Source organism: Lolium perenne, chromosome 2 (assembly GCF_019359855.2).
Source record: "Lolium perenne isolate Kyuss_39 chromosome 2, Kyuss_2.0, whole genome shotgun sequence".
NCBI lineage: Eukaryota > Viridiplantae > Streptophyta > Magnoliopsida > Poales > Poaceae > Lolium > Lolium perenne.
In genome coordinates, this window is record NC_067245.2 from 245586525 (window position 1) to 245602511 (window position 15987).

A 15987-nucleotide genomic window follows, 5' to 3' on the forward strand; every position below is an offset into this window, starting at 1 on the left:
AAGAGTTCTTCCTCTTGTCTCTCTTCTTGTATACCGGCCTTTGGTTGTGTTCTTGAGGAAAGCACCCGGAAGTTCTTCCCATCTAATCGCAAACCCTCCCCCGAATCCTCTAGCGTCCATTCGGCCCCAATCTAAGCCATCCTATGGCATCTGCTCGTTCACCACGACGACAACTTGTATTTCACTATCTCTTCACCGAACTAGTGCACCTATACATCTGACAAGTGTATTGGGTGTGTTGGGGACACAAGAGACTTCTTGTATTGTGGTTGCAGGGTTGCTTGAGAGGGATATCTTTGACCTCTTCCTCCCTGAGTTCGATAAACCTTGGGTGATCCACTTAAGGAAAAACTTGCTGCTGTTCTACAAATCTCTGCTCTTGGAGGCCCAACACTGTCTACAGGAAAAGGAGTGTGCATAGACATCACGCCTGAGTGATCTTACACCAAAAACGATCTTCTCATGGATTTGATAATCTAGGGTCTCTAGGCAAAAAGCTTTAATACTACAATATATTACTCCGGATGGAAGGTATCAGCCCTTTTTCTAGTGCCGATGCTGTGGAAGCAATCACTACCCCTGGTGAGGTCATTGGAGATTTATTTTGCTAGTTTAATAATTGTTTTAGTTTATAGTTTTCTTAGTGTTCTTCAAACAACCGATTTTTTTTACCTATTTGTTCTTAGTTTATTTCTCATTTATTACCGTCTCAAACCCATTAAAAATTGATAGCATGGCAGCGAAAAATCTTGGGGAATTTGCAACTCCCAATGATGATTATTTGCGGTCACCCATCACTCAGCACGCAATATATGTGGCTAATTATGAAATCAAACCTTATTTCCTAACATTGGTACAGCAAAATTAATTTGGAGATTCAACCGTTGAGGATGTGGGCATGCATTTAAATACTTTTATGGAGATATGTGATATGCTCCGCATTAAAGATGTTAATTCAAATGCTATTAATTTGCCCCTTTTCCTTTTCACTTATAGAAAATCCTGAAGAATGGTTATTGTCGCTTCCTATTAGAACTATTACTTCTTTGGAAAACTGTTGTTACATGTTCATGATTAAGTTTTCCCACCCACGAAAACCATGCAACTTTGTTCTAATATTACATGTTTTATAGACAGGAAGACCACGAGCCACTAGCGCCTGCACGGGAAAGGATGAAGGATTCGGTAAGAAACTGTCCCAACCATGGGATGGAGGAATGGCTCATCACATCTATTTTATAATTCTTTAAATCCGATGTCTAAGTCTATGATGGACATTGTAGTAGGAGGAACCTTTTTGGGAAAGGAGATCGGCGTTGCTACGAAGCTCCTCAATGATATGCAAGATAACCAGTCACATTGGCACGTGGACCGATCCGCTTCAAGAAAGGTGAACTCAAGTCACCGAGGAGAAGAATGAAAGTACTAACCGCGAAGGTAGATGAGATCATTTTCATAATAAAAGGTAATAAAGGTAAATCCATCTCCTTTATTTCACACAATAACTCTTACCCTGCATGGATGAACAAAGGATATTTACAACTTCCAAAAACCATATCCTAATCCTGGAGGAGCATTTAATAATTATAGTGGAGGAAATGACAATGGTAACCATCAATTACTAGAAGATTCTCCTATGTCTTTCATGCAAGCTCAAACTAAGCAAAATAATCTTGTAATCAAAATGACGGAGAACCATGAAGTCTCAATAGGACAACTATCTAAAAAAGTGATTAAACAAGTGATTGTTATGAAAACTAATGTACATAAAGTGTGTTATCACCAGAATTTGACCGAGTCAGAGGTGGGCCGCGATCGAGATGGACTTGAAGTTTATATACGGGAGAAATACGTGAATCGGCCTGTTATGCAAAGTTTGGGCTAGTTTGCCCTTGTATCCGTAATATGGTAGATCGCATCTTAGATTAGAAGATAGAGTTTGACCCGTGCACGGTTAGGTGCACGCCTAAATTAGAAAGTCCCCTGGACTATAAATATGTATCTAGGGTTTATGAAATAAACAACCAACGTTCAACCACAAATCAATCTCGGCGCATCGCCAACTCCTTCGTCTCGAGGGTTTCTACCGGTAAGCATCATGCTGCCTAGATCGCATCTTGCGATCTAGGCAGCACAAGCTTATGCTCGTTGTTCATGCGTTGCTCGTACTGAAGCCTTTTTGATGGCGAGCAACGTAGTTATCTTAGATATGTTAGGGTTAGCATTGTTCTTCGTATTACATGCTATCGTAGTGCAACCCCTGCATATCTAGCCGCCCTTACACCTATCTTAGGTGTAGGGGCGGCACCCCGCTTGATCATTATTTAGTAGATCCGATCCGTTACGGTTGCTCCTTGTTCTTCAAGGATTAGTTTAATATCTGCAATAGTTAGGCCTTACAAAGGGTTGGAGGATCCAGCGGCACGTAGGGTGTCGTTTGCTAGTCCTAGACAGGATGTTCCAGGGATCAACCTCGTGTTGGTTTTTAGGCCTTGTCTAGGATCGGCTTACGATCACCGTGCGTGGCCGCGAGGCCCAATCGTGAGTAGGATGATCCGATTATGCGGTGAAAACCCTAAATCGTCGTAGATCGCTTTAGCTTTATCTTGATCAAGCAGGACCACCATATATTCGTGCACCTCGTACGAATCATGGGTGGATCGGCTCTCTGAGCCGATTCACAGGATAACCTGAGAGCCGATCGAGGCTCGTATTTAATGTTTACGTGTATGCCATGCAGGAAACTAAGCGAGGCATCTCCATCACCTTCCTGACCAGGTATAGGTCAGGTGGCACGCCCTTGCACCAGCATCGGACGTGTGTACCAGAGGCTTTGCGGGCCGTCGCTCGGAGGGACTAGGGCCAGCCGCAGCCCTAAGTTGTTCCCGGCTCTACTGTGTTGCCCGTCGCTGCCCGCCGGTGGGTTTTGACCGCAACACATTCTGGCACACCCGGTGGGACAAGCTTCTACATCAACCACATCGCCATCTACATCTGAGATGGTGGACGGCACTCCAGTCACGTACGAGGATCTGACCGACGAGCTCAAGAAGAAGTATGACGAGGTCAAAGCAATCCTCGAAGCCGACCTCATCGGCTCTTTTCACAGAACCCGTTCACATGGCATCAGGTGGAAGGGGTTCTCGCCTGATGGTGCACTCGATGGGATAGACCTCTCTGCCCCGTCAGAAGAACGCACCAGGTCCCTACGTGAGGAGATCAACTACTTGGTGGCTCACTCGCTGCACCGCCACTCTGAGAACCTGGTGAACACTTTGGAGCGTGTCGCTCTCCGGGTGATCCAGGAGATCATGAGGCACCAGTACTCTCCGTCAGGACCAGCTCTCGGGACACACCAAGGAGAGATACCACTCCAGTCCCGTCCACCGCTGCCATTTGCGTTGGCAGCACCAGAAGTGCCGAATTCACCGGCATTCGTCGTCTACAAGATCGGTGGTGACCCTAGTGACTGCCAGTTCTTGCATGAGGCGCCTACGGAGATCCCTCACGGGTACATGTGCACTTACGTGCCAGACTGCGGTAACTGGGCGCTCACAAACCAGGCCGCGACATCAGGGACTTCTGGGAAAGCAGGAGGAACGTCAGCAACAGATCTTGAGAAGCAGACGTGGCTAACTAAATATGCCACCCCGACGAACCTCCAGAGCTCAACTCCTGCAGTTGGCTCAGAGCTGGAAAAGCAAGCATGGCTGGCTAAGTATGCCACCCCGGCGAATCTTCAGAGTTCGACTCCTGCAGCCAGCACCGCGGATCAGATCAGCACGATCCTGAGGGACCAGTTCGGCATGGTGCCGAAAAGGAGGACAATCGGCTATTCCAAGCCGTACCCCGATGAATACGAGTTGGTCCCACTACCACCCAAGTATCGGCTCCCTGACTTCTCCAAGTTCAGTGGATCAGATGGTTCCAGCTCCATCGAGCATGTGAGCCGATATTTGGCACAGCTAGGAACGGCCTCAGCGTCGGATCCACTACGCGTGAGGTTCTTCGCGCAGTCCCTCACGGGATCGGCTTTCGGGTGGTACACTTCGTTGCCACCGGACTCGATCCGGACTTGGAAGCAGTTGGAAGAACAGTTCCACATGCAGTTTCACTCAGAAGCTTCCGAGTCTGGCCTTGCCGATCTAGCACAGATACGTCAGAAGCGTGGAGAAACTGTGGCAGAATACATCCAGCGCTTCAGAAATCTAAGGAACCGATGCTATTCGGCTCGTGTGACTGAAAAAGAAGCCGTCGAGTTGGCAGTGGTGGGCTTTGCCTCACAAATCAAGGACATGGCCTCCCAAGCAGACTATCCTTCGCTGGCGCACATGGTTCAGAAACTGTCAGCATATGAACAGCGCCACCCGGACTTGTACCAGGACAAATTCAAGCGTGCAGTAGTCCTGGTCGAAGCAGAGGAAGACGAAGTTTCTGCGGGAGATCCAGAGGTAGCAGTGGCTGAATGGACTCGGGGGGCAACCCCCGTGTCCTGCAAATGGGTAAAGCCACCAGGCCCGCCCAGGGGGTTTGATTTTGACGTGACCAAAACTGAGCAAATCTTCGACCTCCTGCTCAAGGAGAAGCAGTTGAAGATACCCGAAGGTCTCAAATTCCCCACGGTACAGGAGCTAAACGGAAAGCCATACTGCAAATGGCATAACTCGCTCTCCCATGCCACCAACGACTGCAGGGTGTGGCGTCAGCAGATCCAAATGGCGATAGAACAAGGACGTCTGATTTTCAACCAGTACGCCATGAAGGTCGACACTCACCCCTTTCCCGCCGTTAACATGGTGGAGTGCACTTACCCTGAAGGTTGCCAGCCAGGATCCTCGTTCAGCGTCAACATGGTAGGACCTGGGCACCACTCTGGCAAGGATGGAGACGAGGGCAGCTGCTCTCGTAGCAAGGACACAGAGGAGGCCGCTCCACGCGATCGGCTCCGTCACGATGGCAAGCGCTACGTCACAGAGGGAGAAGTGAAGAACATAAGATATCAGCGACCCCTCTCTGATCACCTCCTCAACAAGTATGTGAGTCAGTATGACCAACGCCGACGATCCAGCGATGATGATGAAAGAGATCGTCTGGCTAGAGAAGCCAGAAGACATCGTCGGCATGATCGCGATGAGGAAGAGTACGAGCGCCGTGCCAAAGAAAAATCAAGGGAGCAAGGCGACGAAGATAGGCATTGGGACTGCCCCTTCTTTAGACACTGCTGGGATTCAGGAATGAGCCGATTGCCCACAATCGGCAATTGCCCAGAATGCAACCAGAAGAAGAAGGAGGCAGCCAACGTGTTCGTGTTCAAACGTCTAGGGCCTCTCCCACCACAAAGCAAACGCGCTGAGTCCCCTCGGTTGGAAGATCTCGAGGATTCAGAAGACGAGGGAGAAGAAGAAGAAGACAGGTACCACCGTCCAAGGTGGTGCCCTGATGGATTCAGCCGTTCCCAAAAGCGCAGGGTTCAGCGATTGCGCGGCTTGGAGGAAGCCGAAAGGTTATACCTGCATACGCTAAGGAAGGCGCGGCCTGATCTGGCCGCGAAAATTCAGCGAACCCTGGATGAAGAGGGCCGACCACGGAAAATGGAGTGGCGCCCCAAGCAAAGGAAAGCCGATGATGATACATCGGCTGGCACAAACATGGTGTTCATCCTTCCTTCAGAGTTCAATGCTCCAGGATTAGATGAGGCACCTGTGGCACAACTTGACTGCGGCCCACGGCCAGTTATCTTTGGGAAGCCACGAGAAAGAAGCTACAGACATCTGAAGGCCCTGTACTTGCGAGGTTATATCGATGGGAGGCCTGTCAATAAGATGCTAGTGGACACCGGGGCGGCAGTCAACATTATGCCATACTCTATGCTACGTCGGTTGGGACGCTCTAGCTCGGATCTAATCAAGACCAACGTAACATTGAGCTATTTCAACGGCCAGGCGTCTGACGCACAAGGTGTTCTGAACGTGGATCTGACCGTAGGAAGGAAGACTATCCCTACGACGTTCTTCATCGTCGATAGCAAGAGCACCTATGCTGTTCTGCTAGGAAGAGATTGGATCCACGTCAACTGTTGCATTCCCTCCACGATGCACCAATGCATAATACAGTGGGATGGAGATGAGGTAGAGGTCGTCCAGGCCGATGACTCAGCCGAAATTTCAACGGCTGGCATGAACGCTTGGGAAGCAGCAGGTCAAGAGCCACTCTCAGGTATCAATTTGGACGACTGCGAGCGCATCGACGTGACGAAGGGCAGGGTTAGGCTGGTCTTATCCACTGGCCTGACCGAGTAGCAAGAACAAACCGATGAGCAAACGCGGCGAGGCCGATCCTTGGGATCGGCCCCAAGGATCTATGAAGGAACATTACAGAGCCTTTATTGAGCGCTTCAACCAATATGGAGGCCGATTCCAGTAATCGGCCAAAATTATCATCACCACATGTTCTATTCAGCATCAATCTACTTGGCAGCGGTTTTATGTCGGCTGAAGAGTCAACATTGGTCTTACCAGAGCCGACGTTCAAATACGATGCCTTGGCTAAACTACAGAGCCGATATCTGCAGTTACCTGTCAGATTCGGCTCGGGGGGGGCATCTAATCAGATTCTAATCAGATGAACACGTGCAAATGAACATGTGTACAGTGAAACATTGGGGGCCGATTAGAAAAATTGGCCAGTAAAAAAAAATATTTTACAGCCGATGCACAGCCATCGACTCTAGTATAACTACGCAGGATTTACTGGCTACGTGTTCAAAGCACGGATCTTCACCAAGTCCAGTTCAGCTGTGGGGCCTTCTGCTTCCTTGAGGGAACAAAACAATGAGAGTTTCCTCAGTTGCCTTGAGCCGATTCTGGTGCCTGAATCTTCTTGTCGAGGATTTTCAGCCCTTGGTGCTAGTTCAGCAGTACTGTCAGAAGAGATGTATCGGCTTTCAAGGGAAGAAAGGCGATCGGCTTTAGTGCATCCTCATCGACATTCTCGCCTTAAGTAAGGCTCGGGGGGCAGCAGGCCTGGTAGATGCTCTGTTGAGGAGCCGATTGGGGTACCATCGGCTGATCCTTCATCGCAACCTTCTTCACAAAATGATGACTGTTTGAAGAAGACCATTGGGTCTGGTTGGAAGAATTCGAAGGCTTTCCTGAAGACTCTACATTATCCACCAGATCTCAAGATCATCAGTTGAAGAATTGAAGGATGGATTTTAAAGGACCGATACGTTGCTATCGGCTCATTACGCATTGGCTAAGGGGACAAATCGGCAAGATCAGTATGAGAGGAGATCGGCTAAATTAAGCTCAAAGGAAATCGGCAAAATCAAATTGGGAGAAGTTCTTCATTGATAAGCAAGGTTTCTTACATAAAGAGCTGATTGCTCTCAAAAGGAAGTACTAGGGGATACATTGCCCCATCTACTACTACTGGTCCTATACTAAAGGTCCTATCTACGGGCCGTCGCTGCCCTCGTCGTCGCCGTCGTCGCCGCTATCGGCGCTACTCCCGGCGGGCTCGTCGTCGCTGCTCCAATGGCCGCCGACCGGGCCCTCATTGTCCTCGTCCTCCTCGTCAGCGTCGTCGTCGTCGCTGTCGAAGTCGCTGAGGTTCCCCGGCCAGGGGCAGAACCGTTTGGCCGGCGGCTCGTCGGAGGAGGTGTCGTCCTCCTCCTCCTCTTCTTCCTTCTCCTCCTCCTCCTCCTCGGGAGAGGTGAAGTCGCAGGAGAAGCGATCGTCATCGCTCTCCTCCTCCGTTTCCCCGTCGGCGAGGAAGCGGAGGTCGCTTTCCCCGTCGGTCAAGGACTTGTCATCCTCAGACCAGACGGAGAAGTCGTGGCTGGACTCCTCCCCGGCTTCGATGGAGCGGCGGGTGTTCGCCGCGTGGACCTCCTCTTGGTTCGGCTCTGGCATCGGCTCGCGGGAAGAGGAGGGCTGGCTGGAAAGATCCGATGGAGCAGAGGAGGAAGAAGACATGGTGGCGCAGGAGGGCTTTTGGGAGTGCTAATGCGAAGGGGATGTGGAAGTAAACTGTTCGGAGCGGTTAAATAAAAGGGGGATATAGTGGAAATTCAATGCCACAGCAGTTTCCGAGAAAGTGGTGCCTAAAAGAAAAAAAAACTGCCAGGTCACGCGGAGAAGTTGAGAAGGCAAGGCATCATGATGAAGGATACTGCGACGGTTCTGCCACGACATGACCCAACGAAGGAAAAGCAGAGTGATTTTGGAATTATCAATTCCAAAACCAGGGGGGCATGTGTTATCACCAGAATTTGACCGAGTCAGAGGTGGGCCGCGATCGAGATGGACTTGAAGTTTATATACGGGAGAAATACGTGAATCGGCCTGTTATGCAAAGTTTGGGCTAGTTTGCCCTTGTATCCGTAATATGGTAGATCGCATCTTAGATTAGAAGATAGAGTTTGACCCGTGCACGGTTAGGTGCACGCCTAAATTAGAAAGTCCCCTGGACTATAAATATGTATCTAGGGTTTATGAAATAAACAACCAACGTTCAACCACAAATCAATCTCGGCGCATCGCCAACTCCTTCGTCTCGAGGGTTTCTACCGGTAAGCATCATGCTGCCTAGATCGCATCTTGCGATCTAGGCAGCACAAGCTTATGCTCGTTGTTCATGCGTTGCTCGTACTGAAGCCTTTTTGATGGCGAGCAACGTAGTTATCTTAGATATGTTAGGGTTAGCATTGTTCTTCGTATTACATGCTATCGTAGTGCAACCCTTGCATATCTAGCCGCCCTTACACCTATCTTAGGTGTAGGGGCGGCACCCCGCTTGATCATTATTTAGTAGATCCGATCCGTTACGGTTGCTCCTTGTTCTTCAAGGATTAGTTTAATATCTGCAATAGTTAGGCCTTACAAAGGGTTGGAGGATCCAGCGGCACGTAGGGTGTCATTTGCTAGTCCTAGACAGGATGTTCCGGGGATCAACCTTGTGTTGGTTTTTAGGCCTTGTCTAGGATCGGCTTACGATCACCGTGCGTGGCCGCGAGGCCCAATCGTGAGTAGGATGATCTGATTATGCGGTGAAAACCCTAAATCGTCGTAGATCGCTTTAGCTTTATCTTGATCAAGCAGGACCACCATATATTCGTGCACCTCGTACGAATCATGGGTGGATCGGCTCTCTGAGCCGATTCACAGGATAACCTGAGAGCCGATCGAGGCTCGTATTTAATGTTTACGTGTATGCCATGCAGGAAACTAAGCGAGGCATCTCCATCACCTTCCTGACCAGGTATAGGTCAGGTGGCACGCCCTTGCACCAGCATCGGACGTGTGTACCAGAGTCTTTGCGGGCCGTCGCTCGGAGGGACCAGGGCCAGCCGCAGCCCTAAGTTGTTCCCGGCTCTACTGTGTTGCCCGTCGCTGCCCGCCGGTGGGTTTTGACCGCAACAAAGTGCAAGAGCGAATTAAAGCTGTAGAGGCTCAATTTTGTAAAATTGCTGAAATCCAAAAACTAATTCTTGCCCAATTTGTGGGAAAACTGGAGCCTAACCTTGTTGCAGATCTAAAGATGGTAAGAAGCAGTATAGATGGGGATAAACTTGAAGAGTTGGACTATGTTAACACTCCCTCACCAGACTACACTGTTGAAGACCTCGTAAAGATGATCTCATTTGTGAAGAACCCCGACATTAAAGGAGGTAGAAGCAACATATAAAATATTAATTAATCAATTTGCTGAGAAGGTATGTGAGCCTGAGAATGAATACAAGAAACTGTCTGAGAAAGTACCTGCTAAGTTAGATAACATATTTGAGCCAATTATCAAGATAAAACTAGAGACTAATGAAATTGTTGCACTCTGTGATCTAGGTGCTAGCGTATCTACAATTCCCAAAACTTAATTTGATAGGATTAATCTTGGTTGTTTCATGACAACTGAACTTAAGTTACACTAAGATGATTTTATCTACAAGCAAGCCATGGGAATTAAAGAAAACATAATTGTTCAAGTTAAAGATCGTCCTGCACTTAATTATCTCGGGATAGCTGATATGTCTGGAATCCCTATGACGGGAACGTGATATTTGAATTACCCTCGCGTGCACCATTTTTGCTCATTTTTCTAGAAACAAGAATAATGCCAACAGTGATAAAATAATCAACTTAAAAGCGAACTATTTTGGGTTTGGAATCCCATTTGAAAAGAAGAATTAGTCTTTGTGTAGGTTGAGCTGAATAACCTAAACAAAACGCTTCTTCAAAGTCATTACAGTATTACTGATGCAAATGTTGTCCTTTTTTGTACCCAAACCAACATAAATAGGTCCACGGAAATTCTTATAAAAACAAGTCTTCAAGTGGTCACAGACGTTTTAACGATCACTGGTACGGTCAGCCATGACCGTACCATGCATGTGACCGTACCAAAATGCTGAGCCTACTCCAAAATTTCGTCACGGAACCAGAGGTTTTAATGACTACCAGTACGGTCAGATGTGATTGTACCGCGGGACTATGCCAGTAGGGCAGAAGATGTGTCGTGGGAACAACAAACTTAACGAGCACTGATACAGCCTTGACCGTACTAGGTGTCCGTACCACGTCGACCGAAAGACATCAGAAACCTACATGGAAGATAACGACCAATAGGGATGAAAGTGGAGCGGAAAGTGTTCGGACTTTCCCCGGAAAAGAGAAAATGGAATGGAAATATGGAAATGAAAATTTGCAAAACGGAGATAAAAACGGATTTTTTTGGCGGAAATGGAAACAAAAATGGAACAATGTTTTCCAGCGGAACCGACATGGAAACGGAATTTCCGTTTTGACTAATATGGAATTTCTGTTTTAAAATTGATATGCATGACCCAATCCCACATGCCAATTACATGGCCTTGTCAAGCCGAATTTCCAAAGTGGCTCTTTCCAAAATTGACGACCATGTAGCCCCTTCATACATTCGACGAGGGTTCCAAGATTTGACATTCCCCTGTTACATAGTAAATCGAGGACCACACTAGAATTAGGGAACAACTTTGTTGGCTTGTTTAAATTTTTTGTGAGCATAATTCAAGGGTTCTCTTGGTTCCGGCCAATATCTACATCACTATGTGTTCGCAGCGTATTCAGTTTGTATTTGTTTCTAACAATACTTGCTTCCGTTTTTGTTTCCGCGGGTTTCTGTATTCGTATTTGGTTCCAAAAAAAAAATGGGGAAAATGTGGCACCACTCAGTTTCGTGCGTATCCGCTCCGTTTTCATCTCTAACGACCATTGGTACCGGCATCCCTGTTCGTACCCTGTGCTTGTGCCAGTCGCACAACCACTCTATTTGCTCGGGAAGAGCTAACCCTAGATCACAAACACCTCATTTTTTTCTTATTCCTCGAAACTCTCCCAACCCACCTGGAGGATTCCTTTACTCAGTCGATTTCTCATCAAGACTTGTATATTTTTATTGTTGAGCACACTTTGTAGTATTGTTTTATGGAGATATTTACACGTAATTTGTAGAGGACCAATTACTACTCTAATCTATTGGAACCAACGTGCTAAAATTTTCCAAGTTTACCATTGTTAGATATGAACACAAGGGAGAATCTCAAAAGCGCCATACCACCAAGGATAAATACCTCAAAATTGAGTTGGGTAGGAAGCAAGACTTCGCCCGCTTCAAGCAGCTCCGTGCACGCACCATCAAGTCCACCAAGTGGGCATGTCCCTCTGTTGTTAGCTATCTCAAGATAGGTAACGATTTCAATAGTCTTATTACTATTGTAGGGTTGCAATAATTTGTTGACCAGGATGACCCAACCTATCGCCACTTAACTTTGGAGTTGTTGACTGATGGTTGTGAAATACGCCATATTTTCTCGCGTTTAAACCCTTAGCTAAGTCAACAAGTTGACTAAGTTTACCTCTCAACTTGCCACTAATACCTAATTAATGCCAAGATGTGCAATGTCTTCTATTTTTGAATGTTGTGCAGGATAACACGTCATAATGACAAATGGACCTGCAATTAATGAAGAAAATCGCGCCAGGAGCATGGCAAAGTTGACTACGCTCGGAAAGGCGGTACTAGGGGATTTCACGGGCAAGCGCCCCCCCTGTACCGTCCGCCCATACGACATGCGCCTGCGTTCCCGAGGTCAAACACTATAAAAGTCGTGAATGGATCGATGCTAAAAAGAGAGTCATTCATCGTCAAACAGAGCCGCCATCCACCAGATCCATCTGCATCACACCGAATGAGATCCATCACCATAGTCCATCCATTCCTTCTCCCATCTCCTCCATAGCTATAGCCATCACCATTGTAATAGATATCTCCTTGAGAATTGATGACCATTAAGAATATTTTGATTCCAAGTATTTTTCACAATGATTTCTATCTTTGTATTTTATCTTGATATTATGTGTTAGTAGTCCTCACGGGCTTCGGGTTGGGGTGAATCCTCGCAGAGTTCATGAGCATCTAATCTTATTATATGTGTAAGGATTGAATAGGAGTTTTGCGATCTTGTATCCTTGTCTCTTTAATTTGCCTTGTCTTGATGATCTGCAGGTACCCATATCATTCGAGTCGGTCAAGGGAAGAGGTGGGATGAGTGGAGAACGGCATGCTACCACGAAACCTCACTGACAGAAAGGGGAAAGTAACGGTACATGTTTAGTGATTCATTCGGGATCATAGCACAATAATCTATCTTAAGGTTTTGGTCTGTATTTACTTAAAAACTGTTGTTGCTTGCGGCTGTGAGGACAATAGTTGTACCATTAGGCTCTTGTCACCTCTGGCTTTAGGGGCAAGGGTATTTACGGATGTGGTACTCACAAATCTCTTATCTCTATTTTATTTGTTACACATATGAGCTTTATTTATATATGTATGTATAGCTGCAGGTGAAACCTTAACCCTAACCTATTTCCATCATTGAAAACAACCCCCTTAAAAGTAAACTAGATAGGTCCGGTAAATTGAAGATAAAATACACTAGCTAGTCTTGTAGAGGTTTCTTTCATAACCATTTAGCAGTGCTTCCCAAGGTTCGATTAAATCTAGGTCTTCTAGGGAAGAATCTTACCATACTACAATCCGTAAACCGGATCGAAGGTATCAACCCTTTTTCTGGCGCCGTTGCCGGGGAAGCAATTTCGCTACTCCGGTAAGGTTACTAGAGACCTTCTTAGTTATCTTATTTTTAGTTTTAAGTTTTTATTTAATGTTATTAGTTTACTGTTTATTAGTTACTTGAAAACCCAAAAAAATTAGTTACTTGTTCTTTTTCAATCGTAGAAGAAAATACCAAAAATATAATCACTGTGGCATAAATGAAGCTTGGGGAATATACTATCCCCAATGATGATTTTATTCGTGGACCTATAACTCACCCGCTGTTGAAGTGGAGAACTATGAAATTAAGTCTAACTTTTTAAGTTTGGTTCAGCGGAATCAATTTGGAGGCTTAGCCGCTGAGGATTCAGGTATGCACTTAAACGCATTCACTGAAATATGTGATATTAAGCCTAACCTTTTAAGCTTTATTTATATATGTATGCATAGCTGCAGGTGAAACCTTAACCCTGACCTATTTCCATCATGAACACAACCCCCTTAAAAATAAAATAGATAGGTCCGGTAAATTGAAGATAAAATACAATAGCTAGTCTTGTAGACGTTTCCTTCATAACCATTTAGCAGTGCTTCCCAAGGTTCGATTAAACCTAGGTCTTCTAGGGAAAATGCTTACCATACTACAATCCATAAACCAGATGGAAGGTATCAACCCTTTTTCTGGCGCCGTTGCCGGGGAAGCAATTTCGCTACTCCGGTAAGGTTACAAGAGACCTTGTTAGTTATCTTATTTTTAGTTTTAAGTTTTTATTTACTGTTATTAGTTTACTGTTTTATTAGTTACTTGAAAACCCAAAAAAATAGTTACTTGTTTTTTTTCAATCATAGAAGAAAATACCAAAAAGATAATCACTATGGCAGAAAAGAAGCTTGGGGAATATACTATCCCCAATGATGATTTTATTCGTGGACCCATAACTCAGCCCGCTGTTGAAGTGGAGAACTATGAAATTAAGTCTAACATTTTAAGTTTGGTTCAGCGGATCCAATTTGGAGGCTCAGCCGATGAGGATTCAGGTATGCACTTAAACGCATTCACTGAAATATGTGATATTAAGCCTAACCTTTTAAGCTTGACCTTTTAAGCTTTATTTATATATGTATGGACAGCTGCAGGTGAAACCTTAACCCTGATCTATTTCCATCATTGAGCACAACCCCCTTAAAAGTAAACTAGATAGGTTCGGTAATCTGAAGATAAAATACAGTAGCAAAATCTTGTAGACGTTCCTTCATAACCATTTATTAATGCTTCCCAAGGTTCGATTAAACCTAGGTCTTCTAGGAAAAAAGCTTACGATACTACAATCCGTAAACCTGATTCGAAGGTATCATTGACAACATTGAAGCACAATGTGATCGCCTTCTCCAGGAGCACAAATGAGCGTTTGGATAGAGTCAACTTCCAGCTGATGAATCGTAAGTATGACATGAATCTTAGTGAGTGGTGTGATCACTTAGGATTCTTCAATGGAGACCATTGTTTCAATCCATCTCCTCTATTTTATTTACATCAAATGAGCATATTTGAGAATACCCCTAAGGGAAGTCATATTGAAAGTCCTGCCATTTGCTATTTGTAACCCTAAGGGAAGTCATGTTGAAAGTCTTTCCATTTGCTTTTTGTGCTATGTTATCTCTAACACCTTGCATGCACCTGGTGAGTACACAAGAGTCAATGAGGATTTCATGCTCATCCTCGCCAAACTGCTATCCCAAATTGCAATGTGACAATAAACTTGGGAACCATTTTCTTCTTCCATTTGGAACGCCAAGCTAATCAAACCCATAGGGACATCACCTGTGGAGGTACCATAACCATTCTCTCCACCGCCCTTGTGATCAATGTAAGTGGACTTCAACCTTTGTAGAGTGAGAGACGTGTTTCTTATACTACCCTTCGAGTTGTTAGCATTCTTTGTAAAAGTGAGGTTCGCTATTTGTTCATATTCCTGGAGCAGGGTACTTGTTGCTCGTTCCTTTGCCTAACAACCTATTATCCCTAGATGAAGGTTGATTGCACTATGTTGAGCAGGAAGAACACGAGGAATTGTACCTTGTAGAAACGGAAGACGTGGAAGAAGAAGAAGAATTGTTGCATACACAAGAGGTGCCACCACTGTAACCCTACACCACATACAACATCATCTGCTCGATTGGAGGCTCCATTGACAACATGAGCAAGCTCGCCCACTCCCTCCATGACACCATGCTGAACTTTTCACAACATTTCGATTTGTGGAGTCAAGCATGTAACTCCACGTAGTACCCGCCTCCACCATAATGATCTACCAAACCGGTTGGCAACAAGCTAAGCTTGGGTAGGTTGTTGAAACTTCTACATCAAGAGGTGGCGTATTTTTAATTTTATCTTCTAATAATTGAGGTTATATTGTATCTCATGAGAGTTTTGAAACACTAATGTTGGATTCGTCCCAACACTTTTCCTTTTATTTACATTTTCTTTTGTTTTTCTTTTAACCCTTGCTTTTGTTGGCTTTGTTTCTATTCCTTCCACCTCATACACAAAAATTTGAATTTTTTTTCCTTTTATCCTTCAGTGTTTTTCTTTTGGTGTTCCTGATGCCATTTTTTTGAGCCCAGGGATTATACGGGAAGGTTGAGCCTCTCAAGTTTTGAAGGAACACATCATTTGGAAGAAAATTGTAAGCTCGTGAACTTGAGGTATGTCTTGCCACTCCCATCTACTCCCTCCGGTCCTAAATATAAGCCATATAGTGTTTTGAGAAAAATTCCATAATATAAGGTTTACGATGTTGCTCCACTTATATGGACAATATTTTTAGTGATTTGATTATGTTTTCTTAGCTTATGAAAAGTCCTCTAGTAACTCACATTAATTGCCTAGGGTTAATC